We start from the raw sequence: 17532 nt of genomic DNA on the forward strand, positions 1-17532 counted from the left end.
CCTTGATGTTTTAAAAACTTACATGTTGATAAACTCTAAGTCGACTATTACTGCAACAAGAAGGCCTGTCTAACGAAAAATATTATGACAGATAAATTTGACAGAAAAATGCAACGTAAAAAAAGAAAAATTCTCTTATTCCTAGACAAAATGCGCAATTTTAAGGCGGTTAAAAAGAACTATCAGTTTACAAATGATAAAAAATGCGATTTTTGAAAACTGGCTATTTTTAAAGAGCTGTATGTGTTAATCTAATAAATAAATTGTAATTTACTAACGCTTGTTAGATATGTATTTAAAAATTCTTAAATCTACCTATTTCTATTATTTATTCATCGTTTGATTAAAGTTTGACAATTATTTGAAAATCATAAAATTTTGTAAATTTTCTTTTTATTCTCCTTGATCTATAAAATAAAACTTATCTTCTACAGTTTTGTAAACTATTCCATCAAAAAAGCAAATTTTAGAAAGTTATTGCACTACGTAGACATACAGTCTCGACTATCCTAAAATTAAAAGTAGATCATGGATATTTTTCGAAGCATCTCCATAAAATCGAAGTTTTTCCAACAGACAGATGTTAGTTTGGAACTAGCATAGCTGATCTAAATCACATTTAACTGCCCCTTACATCTCAATAAAAGTACGTGGCTGCTTGAAAAATTGCTAAAAACAGATTTAAAGAAGCCATTACAATTAGATGTATAATTTCGTGAAGATAATACAAAAATTTTGCAACAAATTTAAATTAAAGGCATGAATGAAAAATTAATCTTTTAAACGGCTATTTCCTTTGCATGTGCACGTGCACCTATTTGTTGCTTACTTATCTAACCGTGGTTTATGTCTTGTCTGTTATAATGAAGTCGCTCTGATGGAACTCTGAGCGTGAAAAGTATCATCCGTGTACAATGCTGAATGAATGAATACTAATATTGTAGCATGAGTTTCTTGAATTCATAACTTATTACGTGCCTGTGTTTTTGCCATGTGATTATAAATTTTTATCGCTTCGAATACGTATGAGTGTTTAAAATACCCTTAAACTTAAAAAGACCCTTTTAGTAATAAATTATGTTTGGGGCTATAATAGTCCACAAACGATAACGTTTTCTTCTAAACTACTTGATTCAAGCATTAATCTCGCATAATCCTTTTCAAAATTTTATTGGTTTTTAGTACAAACGTAACTATTTTCACACGAAAACAAATGTTTTGAACAAAACTACACATCTCCATCCCAAAAATTATTTAGCTTGGGCCTAATTTATAAAAAGTCACACTCCGATTTTAGTTCTCAGTTGCCAGTTAATATTTGTATCGATATGCATTCAGACGTGCACATTTGTAGCTTAGTTACGATCGAGAAACTCACAATTTTGTAAAAAGTCTTTCATTGTTGGTCTTTAATTAATTGCGATAGTAAGAGCTCCTTTTTTATTTATAGAGTCCGACTGGCAATTCACTTATTGCCGCTAGTATCCACAGACAACCTCCTTTTGTCATTGGATTAAAGAGATATTAAGCAATTGTAAATAGTTAATACCAGATCTACTAAGTTGAATAAGGAAACAGACACGTCTGGACCCCCTCCGGTTTTTAAAAATGAAAGAAGATGAAAAGAAACGTAGGCAGGAAGAAAAAGAATGAGAAGCGTAGACAAAAAGAGAAGGAGAAGCCTACACAAGAAAAGGAAGAACAGAGAGGGCGTAGAAAAGTAGAGGTAGAAATTGTCAATAGTTTATCTCAAATTCATTAACATTTTAAGTTAGACGTAAGTCAAATTACTAAGTACATTCGTCAGAGATTGTTAGTTTCTATAAACTTGTTCAATAAATAAACGTTGCGCGATTTTTGCCATTTCTTACAATTCTCGTGAGATCAATAAAATTTGAACATCCCAGAGGTACTTTTCAGTGCGTCATTAATTATGACGTCATAAAATGAATTAGGTGTGTCGAGAATTATTTCATATAATTATTGAAGAATCTGACCGATGCCAGGATCGTAGTTAGCCACAGGTAAAAGCTTGTGGAATTACTAGTATTTTTATTGCAAGGTCATCTGAGTAGATTTGATTATTACAAAATATGTTAAGATCTATTTTTGAAGTTATACCTCTATACGCACGGTCGGCGTTGAAATTTGCATGAGAGTGAATCTGTGAAACCATTACATATGTAAGATAATGAGTAAGAGAGAGACATAAGATATATTTTCTCTCTCTTCCTCTCTCGAGAGTCAAAATGTTCCTTTTGTATATATATTTAATATTATATATATTATATTATATTATATATATATATATATATATATATATATATATATATATATATATATATATATATATATATATAGAAGGAATAGAAGGAAATATAACTCAAGATATAGAGAAGAAACAATTAAGGTGGTATGGGCATGTTCAACGAATGCCAGCATCAAGACTCCCCAAAAAAGTAATAGAATGGCAACCGATAGGTCGGCGGAAAAGAGGAAGACCCAGATTAGAATGGCAACACGGCGTAAACAAGTCCATGAGCGAAAGAAATTTAACAACAAACGACTGCGAAGATAGGAAGAGATGGTGTTTAGGTATCGGACAACGTCGAAAGACGTTCTAAACCGATGTGTATATATATATATATATATATAATATAATATATCATATTATATTATATATATATATATATATATATATATATATATATATATACACCATATCCCCTAAGCTCTTCAATGCAACCTTAGAAAATATCTTCCGGAAATTAGACTGGAACAACCAAGGTCTATGTATAGATGGAGAATACCTAAACCATCTTAGATTCGCTGATGACATCATTCTAATTGCTAGAAGTCCTGAAGAATTACAACTGCAAATTAATGACCTTAATACAGCCAGCAATGAGGTAGGCCTAAAAATGAACCTAGCAAAGACTAAAATAATGTGCAATGATCTGATCGCCAACGTGGAAATAAAAATTAATGAAACCTCGCTAGAAGTAGTAGATGAATACATATACCTGGATCAGCTCATACATAAATCGGGATTACTACTTCCGGAAATCAACAGACGAATAAAACAAGCGTGGTCAGCATTCGGACGAAATTCCATAGTCTTCAAGTCCAAAATGCCACTATACCTCAAGAAGAGAGTATTTGATCAATGCATATTACCCGTCTTGACATATGGATGTGAAACTTGGATATTAAAGAGAGAAATAACGTCGAAACTCCAAGTAACTCAAAGAGCAATGGAAAGATGTATGCTAGGGATAACAAAGAGGGATCGTAAAAGAATTGAATGGATACGGAGGCAAACCCAGGTGACTGATGTAATCCAAAGAATAAAATCCCTGAAATGGCAATGGGCAGGACATATGGCAAGAAGAACAGATAACAGATGGACCACTAGAACAACTATGTGGTACCCCAGGAACGCTAAGAGACCAAAGGGGCGCCCAAATCTCAGATGGGATTATGATATTAGAAAATTAACAGGAACAACGTGGTCTCGAATAGCACAAGATAGAAAAATATGGGCGCAAATGAGCGCAAATTATTAGAACAACGTATAACTAAGACATCGTCGAATAATAATAAGAACAGAAAATAACATTGAAATAAGGGAGGCTGCACCGTAATTGGAAACGGTTGATAAAGCTGCACATGATGATGATGATGATGATATAATATAATATAATATATATTAATATTATTATTTATGTGATATGTTTTGTATTATTTATTAAATGTTCATAATTATTTTAGGCTTTTGTATTTCATTTTGTATCACTGTATGACAGACAACTGTCAATTTTGAAATCCTTTAGTAACATGTCTAATTGGCAAATCTTTTACGTGTATAGTTCATACGCTGGTGTACGTGAGTTCGAATCCCAATATGAATTTCCTTTTTTATTTTTGAAATATTTAAAAACCTCACGTTAATGTTATTAAATATATGTAATATACGCAAAAATGCTAAATTTTAAAATAAAATGAAAATTTACAACATAATCTGAGTTGTTTGTTTTTTATTTTTATCTTCGTAAAGTAAGTTATGTATATTGGCAGTTTTAAATACTTATGAATATTGCAGTGTATTGTATTGTAATTTTTATATTAATAACAAAATAAACAATGAATTTTACTGCAAAGTATGTGTAAAAATTTTTTTTTGCATTCAACTCCTTCTATACATATATAAAAATATAAAATATATATTTTCATTAAAATATTGATACAATCCTTCATTTACTATACTCCTATTACAGGTCAAATGTTTATATACAGCAAACGATGCACCATATACCTATACACCTAATTCTTTTTTTCTTTGTGCTCTCTCTTACCTATGCAGATTGACTCCCATAGAAATTTGTAACGGCGAACGCGTGTATAGAAGTATAACTTCTACCGGCAGTCCCACTTGACTGCCACACCAGTTTTTTTTTGTAATAGGGGTAATCTCGTATATTAATAAAAATAAAAAGTAAACAATATTGTTTATTAAATTTATAAATATGGAAATATTTAAAATCGACGACAAAATGATTCATTTATTGAATTTTTGTATCTTCTTCTTCTCAAGGCAATCTGGCGTCAAGGCGTCTGCGCATCGAAAGTTGGCAATCTTCACAGCGATTTTTAATTTTAAGACCGTGACTCTAAATAAGTCGTTATTACATGAGTTACATCTCCTTCCTATGGATCTTTTTCTCCGGATTTTCCTTGCATAATGACCTGGAATATTAGATATTTATCTCCTCTCATCACATGACCCATATATCCCACTTTTCTCCTCTTAATTTTTAGTACTTCTGTTTCCTTGTGCATACATCACATTACCTCAACGTTGGTTATTCCATCTACCCATGAGATTTCTAGTACTCTTCGGTACATCCGCATCTCGAATGCCTTCAGTCTCCTCACGTCAATTTTCTTTCGTGTCCACGCTTTCATACTGTATTATAATAAGGATAGCACATAGCACCTCAGCAGTCATATTTTTAACTTAAGGTTTAAGTTTCTACAGTAGAGAAGCCTCTGTATTCTTGTAAATGCGCTTCTGGCCTGTTCGATTCTGATTCGTATTTCTTGAGAGCTGTCATTGTTTTCATTAATAGTTGTATATAGGTATTTGAATTCTCTTACTATTTCAATAGGCTGATTCTGTACATATATCTCACGAATGTTCTGAGTTTTCTTTGTTATTATCATATATTTCTTGCTCTGTTGAGTGATGGTCCATATTCTTCTTCGCTTACTGCGGTCACATAATTAAGAAGTATCTGTAGATCTTCATGTAATTCGGCTAAAAGAACTGTATCATCAGCGTATCGCAGGTTATTTATGATCATGTCATTATTTCTAATGCCTACATTTCGTTAATCCATTGCCTTACTTAATATGTCTTCCGAGTATATACTCTTCTGATGTTATGTCTTCTATTCTAACTACTGCTTTTTGGCCATAGTATAAGTTACACAAAAAAGACTATTTTCAAAAATTTATTAGGTAACTTATAAATTAATTACATAAATAAAATATAATCTAATCATAAAAACTATTTATTCACTAATTCGTAATAATAATAGTTTATTAAAAACACTGAAAAGTAGAATTTGAATATCAGTGTAATAGAAAATTATAGAAAAATACTGCCAGTGGAGAGTTTCCTTAAAGATATATCAGACGAATTCATGGTGAAATATTTCGGCCATAACCTAGCAAAACATTAATTAGAGAAGACATTTCTAACGCCTCAGCAACACGCTGAAATAAACAGTAAATAAAACAATTTTATTTTCAAGGTAATAAAATACTTAATTAATAATTAAATACTTCACGAACAGCAGAAATTGGTAATAATGTTTGTTCAGCTTCCTTTTCCAATTGAAAATATCCTAAGTAATTTTAATATTAGTACTTGTTCTTTTTCCGTATATCTTGTCATCTTGGCCTTACACAAATACAAATAAACACCCAATACTAGAGAAAGCGCGCATTTAAATATCAACGAATCAAACGTAGGTTAGGAAAGAACCGCTTATGTATGTAAGCTTATTCTAATGCTGCAATATAGTTCTGTTTAATCACGGAACTACCGCTTTTTCCGTCACACCCAACTTAATGCATTAGAAAGAAATCGAAAATCTGTGACGCACTGAAAAGTACCTCTGGGATGTTCTATATCACTTTAATTGAACGGTCATAGTGAAATCTGGTTTATTAGAGACCAATATTCAAAACAAATGACATAAAATTTGAATTTTGGGTTGTGGCAACAAATATGAGCCATTTCAATTATGACTAGAAACGCAGAATTTAAACTTATACATTACAAACGATCGCACGTCACGGGAAACGCATCCAAGAAGACGATTTGAGTGTAATTTGTAGCAGAAATTTGTAGTTTTGAAAACGTACTACTATAATTAAAAAGAGCACTTTTAAATATTATAGATCGTTTGTAATGTGAAAGTTTAAATTCAGCTTTTTATAAGCGTATTTCAAACGCCTCACATTTGTTGCCAAAATTCAAAACTAAAATTTTATTTTACAGGTTTTAAAAATTAGGCTCTAGTTATCAAAACTTTATAAGATAAAATGAATAAATTGTATAGATCTCATTAGAATCATAAACATTGGCAACAATCGCGACACGTTTATTTATTTACCGCTTTTATAAAAACTCAGTTTATTTGCAGCAAAATACGAAAATTGCATACAAAAGCTGGACTCTTTACCTTTAAAATGCATCTTAATTTTTGTCGATAAGACAGTCGGATCAAAAGATATCGAATTTTTTCCGTCGAGTTGATACAAATTTTATTGAACATTGATTTCGCGTTCGTAACTGACATTCAAAATTGTCGATCGCTTTAAGCGTTGTTTCTGAGAGAATGGTTCATTCTACATAAAAAATGCTTATAAACAAATTATCTTAGCTACATTTTTTATTTAAAACTTTTTTTTCTATGGCGTACAGATTCTTGGTAAATCGATTTTTTTCCGTTTTCCCCCCTCTACGAATGGGCTTTTAAAAGAAAGCCCGAGGATAAAAGTAGTAAACTTTTTTGCATCTTTTTTGGCGTCCTAAAATTGACATTCTCGGTAAAATTCATCTTATTCGTATGTCTTTTAGAGGTTCAGTGGCAATTAGGTCAACCGAATGATTTAGAAAATAGCACAACAAAATGGTATAAAAAATTATTAAAAAAATCAAATAGCAGGTACAACAACAATACGATTTAAAAATTGATTTAAAAAATAAAACAAAAGAAAAGTTTGATTGCTAGGTTAGAAAGGAGAATAAATCTTAGTGATCTGTCCACATGGATAGTGTAGAGCAAAACTAAACAATATAAATATATTAAGACAAATCGCCCAATATCATCGGGGGAGCTAAAAGACTAGTGTGACTGTTTAGAAGCTGCCGAAGATTGAACAGGTAGCTTGTCTATCAAGCAGAATGAAGAAGGAAAGCTATTAACTTAATCATATTTTCTATTGAAGTTTTCTTTTTGAAACCGTATGTACCGGGTGGTCCAATAAGCCGATCTCTCGGCTATATATCAGAAACTATTCATGTTATATTTAGGAGAAAAAATTCTTTAGTAAAAATGGCCAAGAGAAATCGCTGGAAATAACTTTCAAATTTCTTGGTTAACCGCTAGGGGGCGTAACCTACGAAGAAAAATTTAAAAACCAGTTTTTTGTGAAATATCCCCAAATATAAGTGTTAAATAAGTAAACTAGGAAGAGGCCTAAATTCCGCACAAAGTTTTTTAAGTATTTTTTTTTATTTTTTCAAATAAAGGGTGGGGGAGAGTGAGAAAGTATTTATGGATAAATACCTATAACTTTGGTTTGAATCAACCGATTTTAACTAAATTAGTGTCACTAGAAAGAGTGTGGATAATTTAATTTACATCTACTATAAAACAATTGCATTTAGTTTTAATTGTCATGGGTAGAGGGTACATTCGAACAGAAAAAATTAAAATTTGTTTTTCTTTAAAATGTTTAATGAAAATACCTATTTATTGTAAATTATAGAGGAACTAGAATAAATTCGTAACAAAATGGCGCAAACCGCATGTTGATAGCTTTTGTCGAACTCGAGATATAAATAAAAACGCATAACCATAAGTAAGTATGGTACTGACTCACCCTTTATTATAACTTAAAATTAAATATGTGAAAGATCATACAAATATCTCGATCATTAAAACTAAATGTCCAATTAAAAGTTGTTTTCCATCGTTGTCCGCACAAAGATGTAATCTTTCGCGCGTAGACATAACAGCTGCTTCAATGTCAGCTCTTGATATACTATTTATTGCGTTTATAATGCGCTGTTTGGTACACTAAGTCCTTTAATCTTCCCACAGATAAAAGTCTAGACATATTAAGTCTGGAGATCTAGCTGGCCATGAAAATATACTTCCCTTAAAATCCATTTTTTTGAATAAATTGCATACAAATAATCTCGAACTCGTCCGGACAAGCTCGCAGGATACCCGTCATGTTGTAATATCATATCTCTTCTTGTTTGTAAGGAAATATCTTCCAATAAAACAAGCAACTAATTTTTCAGAAAATCCAAATATGTTTCGCCATTTAAAGTTCTATCAAAGAAATATGGACCTACAATCTTTCCATCAACTATATCACACCAAATATTAAGACTCCATCTACCTTGAACCTGCACCTCATGTATCCAGTGCGGATTTTCTTCAGCCCAATAATGCATATTATGCAGATTAACACCACCGGCCCTATTAAATGAAGCCTCGTCTGTCCACAAAATCTTTGACATGATATGCGGTTATTCTTCTAGGAGACCTAACATCCAATTGTAGTAATCCAGCCTTGCATCAAAAGCTCTCCCATGTAAAGCTTGGTGGAGAACTACATGATAAGGATGCAGTCTAAAAAACAGAACAACAAATATTGATGAAAAAGAAACCACTATATGTATTAAAACTTAAAAAATCTTGGAAAATTCACAATTGATTCACAAGATAAATCGCGCAATATTTTTAAGAAACTGATAAAATATAAAAGCGCCGTGTTGCCGTTTTTATCGGAATATTAAAATAACAGTTGAATCTAAAATTTAAAGGGAATTCTAAGTCTCTGACCTAAACGTTCATTTTATAATATGAAAAACCAACCTGTGATGTTTTAAAATCCTCAGAACAGTAGTTTTGGGTATGTTTAATTCTATAGAGATTTACCGACTACTTATATGTAAATTCTGTTGAATTAAAGCAAAAACATTGTTTGAATTATCTTCGGTCATACCTCTACTACGTCGTTTAAAACAAGGACGATGAAAACTATCAGTTTCTCTTAATCTTCTTGCATTTCTTTCAAATACTTCTTTGCCATAATGTCTCCTGTCAGGATATCTTACAGAATATATTTATACGTGAGGCAATAACGGCATTTTGGTGACATTCGAAATAAACTCCAATCATATCATACAATTCTGCATTTGATATACTCATCACGAATATAACTAATTACTAATATTACCAATATTAATATCTATTGAAAAAACTGCTGTCAATGAATTGACTGCTGTTAATAAATTAACAATATGAACTCCCCGTCAAATTCATTGTCGTAGCCTACTTAGTTTCGAAAAAACTATTTCTAATCATTTGAAATAACAATGGTCAAAATATTTATCAAAATTAAGATTCTTCCGCTATAAAAAAATTTAAAAGTACCTACTGACTTATTTTTTAATTTAATTTTTAATACAGGGTTAGTCAATACTATACTTACTTATGGTTATGCGTTTTTATTCATATCTCGAGTTCGACAAAAGCTATTAACATGCGGATTACACCATTTTATTTTAATCCAGATTCATTATAATTTACAATAAATAGGTGTTTCCATTAAATATTTTGAAGAAAAACAAAAACTAAATGCAATTATTTTATAGTAGATGTAAATTAATTCATCCACACTCTTTCTAATGACACTAATTTCGTTAAAATCGGTTGATCCAAACCAAAGTTATAGGTATTTATCCACAAATACTTTCCCACTCTCCCCCACCCTTTATTTGAAAAAATAAAAAGAATGTGCTTAAACAACTTTGTGCAGAATTCAAGCCTCTTTCTAGTTTACTTATTTAATATATACTTGGGCATAATTGGGCATTTTTCCCAAAAAACTGGTTTTCAAACTTTTCTTCACAGGTTTCACCCCCTAGCAGTTAACGCAGAAACTTAAAAGTTATTTCCAGCGATTTCTCTTAGCCACTTTTACTAAGGAATTTGTTCTCCTAAAGTTATAACATAAATAAATTCTGATATATAGCCGAGAGATCGGCTTATTGGACCACCCGGTACACCTGGATAAAACGTAATTTGTCGAAAATTTTCTAGACGACTTTTTTAGTGTCTCCTTTATCTCACCTCTGTAAGTTATTAAATTAAATACTAGCTGAAAAGATATACAGATATAAAGAAAAACAATTAAATAATAATAAAAATTATGCAAATAGTTTTAAAAGAATTAAAATCGAGATTCGAAATGCATAAATTTTCAAGAGAGGCTAAGATGCTCAATAAACTATAAAAGAGTTGCATATAAAGAAAACTAAAGGTAGTTTTTTTTTAAAAACAGGTATGTAATCAGAGTTATTCCATAGCAGTTAATAGTATGAAGTCAACATAAAAATGTAAAGACAAAAACAAGCGTGACATAAAATGTTTTTCTAAATAATTATTCCAAATAAGAAAATGTAACTTATTTTTTGGTTAATTTGTATTGAAAATTGTACGTCACCGTTGACAACACTGTTTCAAAACGAGAATGTTGATCCTCCGCAACAGCATCAAATTACGAAATATAATCTTAACCAGAAATAGAGAATGACCGCAAATACGCATATTCAGTCCCGAAATTATTTTAAACAACAAACGAACGAACAATTTTCAACGTTCACAGAGGCGCATCTGCGAGAGCAACAGAGAGAAATAACTAAAATTACCCCCGTCCCTTTCCAGACTCGCTAGTCGCACTTTTAGCCGAGGAAAATTTTATGTTTTAAAATTCCGTTTTTCCTGTAAACTCGATGGAAAAAATAGCTTTGTTGAGTCTATATAATGTAGGTATGTGCATTTTACTCTGAAATATTATGAAATGGTAAGTTTAAGATCGGTGTAAGAAAGTAATGAGGGACCCGAGGTAATTAAACCTGCTCACTACTTCTAAATCAACAATCCTTTTGGTATTAAATGAATTGGCGTCTATTATTACAAATTAAGTATTTTTTTTTCAGAATAAGAACGTATTCACTGTTGATGTATTTAGCTTGTTCATTATTTGTACCAGTTCATCTTCTAAACAGGCTAATATTAGGGTATCGACATCATATGATACCCCAATAATAATTCGTTAATGTGAGTAAAAATATAACATCTACTATATTGCCATAACAAGATTCTATTTCCTATCTCCCCAATTGAAAAAAGATCTCAAATTCATTATTTGTAAGACCAGTTGAAAGATATTAACTGATCCAAACAGTAGTACTGGTGAACTATCCATAAAAATTGTCTTAAATCTCCCAAAAAATATGTTGGAAGTCCTGGTCTCAATAATTAACCATTCCTTTGAAAAATGTGTGTTTCCAGAGTGCCTAAAAACGGCCATTATTATTTCTCTTCATAAGGTTGGTGAAAAATCTAATGTCTGCAACTATAGACCTATTGCCTTACTACCGGTAATATCCAAACTTATTGAGAAACTTATAAAAGCCCGACTTATGTCCATTCTCGTTGAAGACATCACAGCGATGCTATGTTTTCTGTACTACATGAGGTCTATCAAGCACTAAACAATAATCTTTTTACTGCCACTGTGTTTTGTGAATATGCCAAAGCTTTTGATTGTGTTAATCACGAAATTTTGATAAAAAAAGTAAATGTTTACGGAATTCAAGGTATTTCTTTAAATTGATTCCAATCTTACTTGAGGAATAGGAAACAACTAGTTAGAGCAAACTGATACAAAAGGATACTGACTCTAGTCACAAAAGCATTGTATGTGGAGTACCACAAGGTTCAGTACCGGGTCCTCTACTGTTCCTTATCTTTATAAATGACATCACCAACTTAAAAATTGATATAAGTATTTTTCTTTTCTCTGATGATACCAGTATTACCTGGAGAAACTCTAATATTGCAACTCTTCATGCAATTATAACTTCTGATTTATTTAAAATAAAAACCTCGTGCGACTCTAATTTACTCTCTTTTACCGTGGATAAGGCAGTAGCATTATCCTATAAGGGAGCTCTTCAATCATTGCTTCTTAATAACAGCCAGATCAGCATCGTTGATTATGTTAAATTTCTTGGTATTTTTATAGACAGCAACCTTAAATGGCCCCTTCATATCGATTTGTTAAGTAAGAAACTAGCCTCAGCCTGCTATGCAATAAGATATGTTTTGAAGGAAATAAATTTAGCATCTTCCAAAATAACATATTTTTCTTTGTTCGAGTCTCATCTTCAATATGGTCTTTCTTTTTGGGGTTCTATTACAGCTGCCCAATCTGATGGTATTTTTAAATTACAAAAAAGAGCAAGCAATACGATATCTTTTTGTCCTCAGTAAAATAACACTTTACAGAAGCTACTTCAAAAATCACAGGATTTTAACTCTTCCCTCTTTATATATTCTAGAAACTGTTTGCTTAATTCGTAAACACCTACATGTTTTTCCAGCAAGACCTAATCATGACTACTCCACCAGAAATTCAACCTTTGATGTGTATTTACCGATCCCGTCCACTGAGTTAAAAAAGAAATCTATATTCGGCAAGAGTCTGTCTATCTGGAGGACCATATTATTCGGTGGAAGAGTTTCTTAACGAATAACTAAGAAATTACAGTACATTTAAGTACAAGCAACTAAAGTATTTTTTATATATATTTAGGTATCACCTGCAGAAATTTAAACTTATTCGTAAACTAGTTCGTAAGGTATTATTATGCAATTTGCCATTTGGTTAAATTTTGTAATGGATTGTATATTTTATTATCTTTTATGTTGTGATTCTGTAATATTAACGATTTAAGTAATTTTAGTAAATATTATTTGTTATTGTTATTTTTTTTTTGACCGTAAGCTTTGTCAGTAAAATTGTTCAATTTTTAGTGACAATAAAGCATATTTCTATTCCATATCTAAGGTTCATACCCTAAGATATACCCAGTGTTCATAAATTATGTGTTTTTGTCCATGTAACTTATATGGCACGCTAGTCTTTTACGGTACGCAATTGTTAAATCTACAAAAATGTTTTTATTTTTTGTTACAGATTGACAGTCCAAGAGATTGCAGATCTCTTTGACTCAGAACAATTTTGGGAGGATTTTGACAATGAAACAGTTGATCGGGTTTATATAGAACCCCCGGAAAACCGATGAATCTGGTGGTGGACTAGACAATTTATCAGGCAAACAACTTCAAGCGTCTGCAGAAATAGTATTCAATAGTGGAGAACGAATTGGTACTGACGATTATGGAAATACTGAAGATAATGCACATAAAGACTCTAATGAAGGTAATACCATACTCCATACTAAATCTGGTAAAAATAAAAAAAATAAAAAAATAGTAAACTGGTTGAAAAATCGTGACTTACCCGAGATTACAAACCAAAAGATATTTCCAATTTCAAATTTCTCGAAGTATGAAAATATGTCACCAGTAGACCTGTTCGAGCTTTTCGTTACTGATGATATCATACAGTTACTTTGTGTTGAGGCTACTCGATACGCTCAATTTAAAAATTGTTCAGACCCAAAAATTACAACAGAAGAAATGAAATGCTTTTTAGCAATTCTTATAGTTTCTGGTTATGATAAAAAACCATCAAAAAAAAGTTACTGGGATTCTGGAGATGATATGCGAAACACAGCCGTTTATAATTCCATGCGCCGTGACAGATTTATTCAGATCATGAGATTTGTGCATTGTGCCGATAACACTCTTCTTGAACCCAACGACAAACTGACTAAACTCAGACCTCTTATAAATAAGATAAAAACTAACTTTCTGAGACATTACATTCCGGATCAAGAAATCGCCTATGATGAAAGCATGATCGAATACTTTGGAAAACACGGATGTAAGCAGTATATTCGAGGGAAACCCATCCGGTTTGGATATAAAGTCTGGTGTCTCAATTCCAAAAGCGGTTACCTTATCAATTTTGAGGTTTATCAGGGAAATATGCCAAATTCTAATCGAGAGCATCAAGAAAAATGTGGTAAAGCAACAGCTCCGTTATTGCAGCTTATTGAAGAGATGCCCGAGGAAACTAGATCATTGCCATACCATTTTTATTTTGATAACTTATTCACATCCATCGATATTCTTTATTATTTAAAAGAGAATGGTTATGAGGCAACAAGGACAGTTAGAGAAAATAGACTAACAAAGAATTGTCCACTCCGTACAGTAAAAAATTAAAAAAGACACCTAGAGGTACTTATGACTATGCTGTAACCACAGATCAACAAGTAATGGTGACACGCTGGATGGATAATTCTGTAGTTACTGTAGCATCAACTGTTCATGGAGTTTCTCCAGTATCGAATGCAAGCCGATACTCATCGACTGAAAAAAAGAAAATAGGGATTCCTAGACCTAATTGTATTGGAAAATACAATGCTTTTATGGGGGGTACCGATCAAATGGATGCGAATACAAATGTTTATAGAGTTGGAATTAGAGGCAAGAAATGGTGGTGGCCCATCTTTACTTGGCTACTAGACACATCTATCCAAAATTCGTGGATAATATATAGAAAACAGCACCCAGGTGCACCCCAACTGAATTTTCGAAGAGAAATAGCACAAGTGTATTTAAAAAGGTTTCAAAATCTACCTAAAGCTGCTGGACGACCAGCTACATATTCACCTGAAAGCAGGATTGCTGTCGATATTAGGTACGATCACAGTGATCACTATGTTGAATATGTTCCGAATGATAAAAGAAGACGTTGTGCTGGCAGGCACGCACAATCGAGTGCGGTGAGAACACAATGCGGCAAATGCAATGTAGGGCTGTATACTGTATATTCAGTGCTTTAGTGACTTTCACAAACAAAATTGAAGCTTTGTAAGCGATTTTCATATTTTCATAATTTTTGTAAACTTAACAATAAAAATACATCTTTCCAAATATTTGTTTACTTTAGTAGTATAGGGGACTACTGTGTCATATATGGCACATGCTGTAATATTGTTATTACCAGACGGGTATTTAAAATATTAGTTATATACAATATTTGGACACCCCTATTATAGAAAATATGAAAAATTACAGCAAATTCCAAAATTATAAAATTCAGTACTTAATGGGTTAAACACTTTGAGAAAAAAGGTGTCGTCATCAGTGGATTCTTAGGCCAATACTGTCGTATTTCAGGTTTCTTGATTACGCTTTTCAAAATAATGAGGCCCAAAAAAACTCTCAGTTCCGCCGAAGTTACCGGACACCAACTACTGCCTCTATTGTTTTGATCAGCATATCGGTTAGGTCAATAAGCATTAGGTCATCATCTAAGAAATGTTCAAAAAATTGTAAGATATTCCAGTCGGTAGCAGTAAAATTTATACCCAGATCAGCAGTAAAAGAAAAATATGGGGGTGCAGGAGCATTTGGCTGTAATTCGCACCATGTTCGTATCATAGTCATACTCATAGTATTATCCGAAGTAAAAGATGTTCTAAAGAAAGGTCGATACTTGTATCTGAACCACTTTCGTCCACATTAGCTTCGATACCAGATACATCTGAATCTAATAAATACTCATCACTACTCATTCTCGATAAAAGAATTAAAAAACTGTAAACATAACTAACGCACTGCTAGAGAAAGAATAAATATGCCACTTATATCTGCCTTCCTAAAGTACATTCGTTTAGCAAATTCCCATCTGTAAACATGAGCACGTGTTGATATTCGCCAAGAGGCTATTAAATATAATTTATTACCTTAAGCCAGACAGATACTCATGTTACAGATCCAAATTTGCCAGCATTTTAAATTCAAATTGTATCGTGTTGATTTTTTAAGTTAATATATTGTGTTATATTTATGTTATAGTTATTGTTAAGTTATTTACTGGTCGTGTTATTTTTTAGAGTTTAGTTTAATTGTGATTTAATGATTTAATTTCAAGAAATTCTTACACTTATAGTTTCAAAAGTAAATATTTTTAAACATCATATGATACACATCAGTACGACCCTGTTTGGCTCTCACGTGCTTCTGTTGACAATTGGGAATATGTATAATGAATGAAGTTTAACGCACTTAACTTGATTGACCTTGACTACACATACCAGCCGGCAGTCGATTGTAGGAAGTTTAAAATAAGAAACGAGAAAACAAGTGGGGAGAACCGTTATTTAGCGCTAGAAGAGTTAAAACGCGTAGGCACCTTATATATCGTACAAATATTTTAAGCACGAGTTAACTTGGTTATGCGACAATAGAAACGTAATTGAATACAGAGCTAACTCGGGTGAGTACTTTAAGCGGTTAACACTGAAAATAATACTACAGCAGAGCCCAACCGCAGAATTTGCACGACTCAAAGATACTATTTTGGGCTCAATATCTTCCTTAATTCCACAATTATCTCGAGCAATTCAAAAATAAACTCTACAAAACAATAATACGCCCACTCCTAACATATGGTTCAGAGACCTGGACTCTAACAAAAATTAATGAAAATATGTTAGAACGTTTCGAAAGAAAAGTACTAAGGTGAATTTATGGAGCAGTGAATGACAATGGAGTGTGAAGAAGACGAAACAACTTCAAACCATATAGAATATACCAGGAACCAGATATCGTAAAACATATTAAGATAGGACGTCTAAGGTGGATAGAGCATGAAATGCGGATTGAACAAAATGAACAGCTAGAAAAACGCTTCTTGATAGACCCATTGGTGAGAGAAGAAGACGAAGACGCAGAGTAAGGTTTCTTGATAACATCGATGGAGACATGAGAAATATGGTAATACCTGCTTGGCGGAAGAAGACGATGGATATGGATGTATGATAATAAGCTAAGACCTACACTAACTTGATGTAGGATGGACGTGAGAGTAGTGATCAGCATGATACTTGGACTTCATGAACAACACTGATGATTAAAGGTGTAAATTTTTTAAATTCTTTGGTATATATTAAAATCCCCTCGCATAAGTTAAAATACCAAAAAATATTTTTAATCCTCTTTGCGTCGCCGAGTTGATATAAGCACATTTTACAGTTCGTTTATATTTCACGGACGAGTATTTCTTTGGTATTTTCTTTTGATCGAAGCTGCTTAATATTCTGCCTTTCAAATAAATATTCCCGTTTAGTGCTTTGTTTATACCAAGGTAAGCGAATGCCTTTTAAGAATTTACTGACTCTAGCTAAGGCCGTTGTCAAGAGCGATTGGCTACAGGTTAGTCCAAATTTTA

The sequence above is a fragment of the Diabrotica undecimpunctata genome, chromosome 5, assembly GCF_040954645.1.
Source record: "Diabrotica undecimpunctata isolate CICGRU chromosome 5, icDiaUnde3, whole genome shotgun sequence".
Lineage (NCBI taxonomy): Eukaryota > Metazoa > Arthropoda > Insecta > Coleoptera > Chrysomelidae > Diabrotica > Diabrotica undecimpunctata.